The following is a 6,200-nucleotide window of genomic DNA, read 5'->3' on the forward strand; positions in this document are numbered from 1 at the left end:
CTGACTTCTATGGGAGAAGCATCTCTATCCCTGCCATTGGAGCAAACAACTTTGAGCTTAAGCCTCAATTGGTTTCTCTAATGCAACAGAATTGCAAGTTCCATGGACTTCCAATGGAAGATCCTCATCAGTTTTTAGCTGAATTCTTGCAAATCTATGACACAGTCAAGACTAATGGGGTTGACCCTGAGGTCTACAGACTGATGCTATTCCCTTTTGCTGTAAGAGACAGAGCTAGAATATGGTTGGACTCTCAATCTAAGGATAGCCTGGACTCTTGGGAAAAGCTAGTCAATGCCTTCTTGGCAAAGTTCTTTCCACCTCAAAAATGGAGTAAGCTTAGAGTGGAAGTCCAAACCTTCAGACAGAAGGATGGAGAATCCCTCTATGAAGCTTGGGAAAGATACAAACAATTGATCAGAAAATGTCCATCTGACATGCTTTCTGAATGGAGCATCATAGGTATTTTCTATGATGGTCTCTCTGAACTATCTAAGATGTCTTTGGATAGCTCTGCTGGAGGATCTCTTCATCTGAAGAAGACGCCTACAGAAGCTCAAGAGCTCATTGAAATGGTTGCAAATAACCAATTCATGTACACTTCTGAAAGGAATCCTGTGAACAATGGGACTAGTCAGAAGAAAGGAGTTCTTGAGATTGATACTCTGAATGCCATTCTGGCTCAGAACAAGATATTGACTCAACAAGTCAATTTGATCTCTCAAAGTCTGTCTGGAATGCAAAATGCACCAAGCAGTACTAAGGATGCTTCATCTGAGGAAGAAGCTTATGATCCTGAGAACCCTTCAATGGAAGAGGTGAACTACCTAGGAGAACCCTATGGAAACACCTATAATTCTTCATGGAGAAATCACCCAAATTTCTCATGGAAGAATCAAGAGAAACCTCAACAAGGTTTCAACAACAACAATGGTGGAAGAAACAGGTTTAGCAATGGCAAGCCTTTTCCATCATCTTCTCAGCAACAGACAGAGAATTCTAAGCAGAACCCCTCTGACTTAGCAACCATGGTCTCTGAGCTAATCAAAACCACTCAAAGTTTCATGAATGAAACAAGGTCCTCCATTAGAAATTTGGAGGCACAAGTGGGGCAGCTGAGCAAGAAAGTTACTGAACTCCCTCCAAGTACTCTCCCAAGCAACACAAAAGAAAACCCAAAAGGAGAGTGCAAAGCCATAACCATGGCCGAATTTGGAGAGGAAGGAGATGAAGTGGACGCCACTGAGGAAGACCTCAATGGGCGTACACTGACCTCCACTGAGTTCCCCAATGAGGAACCATGGGAATCTGAGGCTCAAAATGAGACCATAGAGATTCCATTGGACTTACTTCTGCCTTTCATGAGCTCTGATGAGTATTCCTCCTCTGAAGAGGATGAGTATGTCACTGAAGAACAAGTTGCTAAATACCTTGGAGCAATCATGAAGCTAAATGACAAGTTATTTGGAAATGAGACTTGGGAGGATGAACCCCCTTTGCTCACCAAAGAACTGGATGACTTGTCTAGGCAGAAATTACCTCAAAAGAGACAAGATCCTGGGAAGTTTTCAATACCTTGTACCATAGGCACCATGACCTTCAAGAAGGCTCTGTGTGACTTAGGGTCAATGTGAACCTCATGCCTCTCTGTAATGGAGAAGCTAGGGATCTTTGAGGTACAAGCTGCAAGAATCTCATTAGAGATGGCAGACAACTCAAGAAAACAAGCTCATGGACTTGTAGAGAATGTTTTGGTAAAAGTTGAAGACCATTACATCCCTACTGATTTCATAGTCCTAGAGACTGGGAAGTGCATGGATGAATCTATCATCCTTGGCAGACCCTTCCTAGCCACAGCAAGGGCTGTGATTGATGTTGATGGAGGTGAACTGATCATTCAAGTGAATGAAAAATCCTATTGTTTAAGGCTCAAGGATACCCCTCTGTCACCATGGAGAAGAAGCATGAAGAGCTTCTCTCAAATCAGAGACAACAGAGCCCCCACAGTCAAACTCTAAGTTTGGTGTTGGGAGGCCACAACCAAACTCTAAGTTTGGTGTTGAACCCCCACATTCAAACTCTAAGTTTGGTGTTGGGAGGTTCCAACATTGCTCTGAGTATCTGTGAGGCTCCATAAGAGCCCTCTGTCAAGCTACTGACATTAAAGAAGCGCTTGTTGGGAGGCAACCCAATGATTATAGTTTATATATTTTCTTTTGTTATTTTATGTTTTTTGTAGGTTGATGATCATAAGAAGTCACAAAATCCATTGAAAAAGCAAAAACAGAATGAAAAATAGGAAGAAAAACAGCACACCCTGGAGGAAGATGCTGCTGGCGTTCAAACGCCAGTAAGCCTAGCAGTTGGGCGTTTAACGCCCAGTCTGGCACCATTCTGGGCGTTTAACGCCAGAAAGGGGGCACCAGACTGGCGTTAAACGCCAGAAAAGGGCAAGAACCTGGCGTTAAACGCCAGGAATGGGCATCAGCCCGGCGTTTAACGCCAAAAATGGCTCAAAACGTGATTTTGAGCAACATTTGGTGCAGGGATGACTTTTTCTTGACACCACAGGATCTGTGGACCCCACAGGATTCCCACCAACCCCACCACCACTCTCTCTCTTCTTCCCCCATTCACCAATCACCTCAATACCTCTTCCCCAAAACCCCTTCACCTATCAATCCCATCTTTCTCTTCACCACTCACATCCATCCTTCATAAAACCCCACCAACCTCACCCTTCAAATTCAAACCACTTTCCCTCCCAAACCCACCCATAATGGCCGAACCATCACTCCCCTCTCTCCTATATAAACCCTTCTTAACCCCTTCATTTTCACACAACCTAAACAACACTTCCCCCCCTCTTTGGCCGAATACACCACCATCTCCCTCTTCCTCATTTCTTCTTCTTCTACTCTCTTCTTTCTTCTTTTGCTCGAAGACGAGTAAACATTTTAAGTTTGGTGTGGTAAAAGCGTTGCTTTTTCGTTTTCCATAACCATTTATGGCATCCAAGGCCGGAGAAACCTCTAGAAAGAGGAAAGGGAAGGCAAAAGCTTCCACCTCCGAGTCATGGAGATGGATAGATTCATCTCAAGGGTGCATCAAGACCACTTCTATGAAGTTGTGGCCTTGAAGAAGGTGATCCTCGAGGTCTCCTTTTCACTCAAAAGGGTGAATATCCGAGATCCGCCATGAGATCCGAAGAAGAGGTTGGGAAGTGCTTACCAACCCCATTCACAAGTCGGAATCTTGATGGTTCAAGAATTCTATGCCAATGCATGGATCACCAAGAACCATGATCAAAGTATGAACCCGGATCCAAAGAATTATCTCACCAATGGTTCGGGGGAAATACTTGGATTTTAGTCCGGAAAGTGTGAGGGGTGGCGTTCAACTTGCCTATGATGCAAGGAGATGAACATCCTTACACAAGAAGGGTCAACTTTGATCAAAGGTTGGACCAAGTCCTCACAATCAAATGTGAAGAGGGCGCACAATGGAAGAGAGATTCAAGAGGCAAGCCGGTTCAATTGAGAAGGCATGACCTCAAACCCGTGGCTAGAGGATGGTTGGAGTTTATCCAACGCTCAATCATTCCCACTAGCAACCGGTCGGAAGTTACTCTAGACCGGGCCATCATGATTCATAGCATCATGATTGGAGAAGAAGTGGAAGTTCATGAGGTCATAGCCCAAGAACTCTACAAGGTGGCGGATAAGTCCTCTACCTTAGCAAGGTTAGCCTTTCCTCACCTCATTTGTCACCTCTGTTATTCAGTTGGAGTTGACATAGAAGGAGACACCCCCATTGATGAGGATAAGCCCATTACCAAGAAAAGGATGGAGCACACAAGAGACCCCTCTCATCATGAGATCCCTGAGATGCCTCAAGGGATGCACTTCCCCCCACAAAACTATTGGGAGCAACTGAACACCTCCCTAGGAGAATTGAGTTCCAACATGGGACAACTAAGGATGGAGCACCAAGAACACTCCATTCTCCTCCATGAAATAAGAAAAGATCAAAGAATCATGAGAGAGGAGCAACAAAGGCAAGAAAGAGACATTGAGGAGCTCAAGCACTCCATAGGACCTTCAAGAGGAAGGAAGAGCCGCCATCACTAAGGTGGACCCGTTCCTTGATTTCCTTGTTCTTTATTCTTCTGTTTTTCGAATTTTAAGTGCTTATGTTTATCCATGTTTGTGTCTTATGTGTCTTAGTGTCTATGCCTTAAAGTTATGAATGTCCTATGAATCCATCACCTTTCTTAAATAAAAACGTGCTTAATTGAAAAGGAAAAGAATTGCATGAATTTTGAATTTTATAACAGTTTAATTATCTTGATGTGGTGGCAACACTTTTGTTCTCTGAAGGTATGCTTGAACAGTGCATATGTCTTTTGAATTTGTGTTCATGAATGTGGCTCTTGAAAGAATGATGAAAAAGGAGACATGTTACTGAGGATCTGAAAAATCATAAAAATGATTCTGAAGCAAGAAAAGCAAGCGAAAAAAAAAACCGAAAAAAAAGAGAAAGAAAAAGAAAGAAATAAGTTGTGATCCAAGGCAATAAGAGTGTGCTTAAGAACCCTGGACACTCTAATTGGGGACTTTAGCAAAGCTGAGTCACAATCTGAAAAGGTTCACCAATCTGTGGCATGTATGTATCCGGTGGTAATACTGGAAGACAGAGTGCTTTAGGCCACGGCCAAGACTCATAAGTAGCTGTGTTCAAGAATCATCATACTTAACTAGGAGAATCAATAACACTATCTGGATTCTGAGTTCCTAAAGAGGCCAATCATTCTGAATTCCAAAGGATAAAGTGAGATGCCAAAACTATTCAGAGGCAAAAAGCTAAAAGCCCCGCTCATCTAATTAATACTGATCTTCATAGATGTTTTTGGAGTTCATTGCATATTCTTCTTTTTTATCTTATTTGATCTTTAGTTGCTTGGGGACAAGCAACAATTTAGTTGGTGTTGTGATGAGACGGATAATTTGTACGCTTTTGGCATTGTTTTTAGTAGTTTTTAGTATCTTTTAGTTAGTTTTTATTATATTTCTATTAGTTTTAATTAAAATTCACTTTCTGGACTTTACTATGAGTTTGTGTGTTTTTCTGTGATTTCAGGTATTTTCTGGCTGAAATTGAGGGATCTGAGCAAAAATCTGATCCAGAGACTCAAAAGGACTGCAGATGCTGTTGGATTCTGACCTCCCTGCACTCGAAGTGGATTTTCTGGAGCTACAGAAGCCCAATTGGCGCTCTCAACGGCGTTGGAAAGTAGACATCCTGGGCTTTCCAGCAATATTTGATAGTCCATACTTTGCCCAAGATTTGATGGCCCAAACCGGCGTTCAAAGTCACCTCAAGAAATTCCAGCGTTAAACGCCGGAACTGGCACCAAAATGGGAGTTAAACGCCCAAACTGGCATAAAGCTGGCGTTTAACTCCAAGAGGAGTCTCTACACGAAAATGCTTCATTTGCTCAGCCCAAGCACACACCAAGTGGGCCCGGAAGTGGATTTCTATGTCATTTACTCATCTCTGTACACCTAGGCTACTAGTTTTCTATATATAGGACCTTTACTATTGTATTTTCATCTTTTGATCATGTTTTTATGATTGAACCCTCTTTGGAGGCTGGCATTCGCCATGCCTAGACTTGTTCTTGTATTTTCAACGGTGGAGTTTCTACACACCATAGATTAAGGTGTGGAGCTCTGCTGTACCTCGAGTATTAATGCAATTACTATTGTTCTTCTATTCAATTCCGCTTGTTCTTTGTCCAAGATATCACTTGTTCTTCAACTTGATGAATGTGATGATCCGTGACACTCATCATCATTCTCACCTGAACAAGGTGACTGACAACCAATTCTTGTTCTACAAGCATATGAGCTTAGTGAATATCTCTTGGATTTCTGATTGCATGATGCATGGTGATCGCCTGACAAAAGTGCTCGCCTGACAAACGAGCCAGCCATTCCGTGAGATCAGAGTCTTCGTGGTATAGGCAAGAACTGATGGCGGCATTCAAGAGAATCCGGAAGGTCTAACCTTGTCTGTGGTATTCTGAGTAGGATTCAATGATTGAATGACTGTGACGTGCTTCAAACTCCTGAGGGCGGGGCGTTAGTGACGACGCAAAAAATCACTGGATTCTATTCCGTCCTGATTGAGAACCGACA

At 42.8% G+C, this 6,200-nt stretch overlaps 1 non-coding gene across 1 annotated transcript; it reads right to left on the reverse strand.

Annotated features, from left to right (window-relative positions):
- Positions 1-335: 335 nt before the first annotated feature.
- Positions 336-439, reverse strand: LOC130952364 (small nucleolar RNA R71). Its single transcript, XR_009074545.1, has one exon. It is a non-coding gene; the product is annotated as a small nucleolar RNA R71 (small nucleolar RNA).
- Between the last annotated feature and the right edge of the window lie 5,761 nt (positions 440-6,200).

The sequence above is a fragment of the Arachis stenosperma genome, chromosome 9 (genome assembly GCF_014773155.1).
Source record: "Arachis stenosperma cultivar V10309 chromosome 9, arast.V10309.gnm1.PFL2, whole genome shotgun sequence".
NCBI lineage: Eukaryota > Viridiplantae > Streptophyta > Magnoliopsida > Fabales > Fabaceae > Arachis > Arachis stenosperma.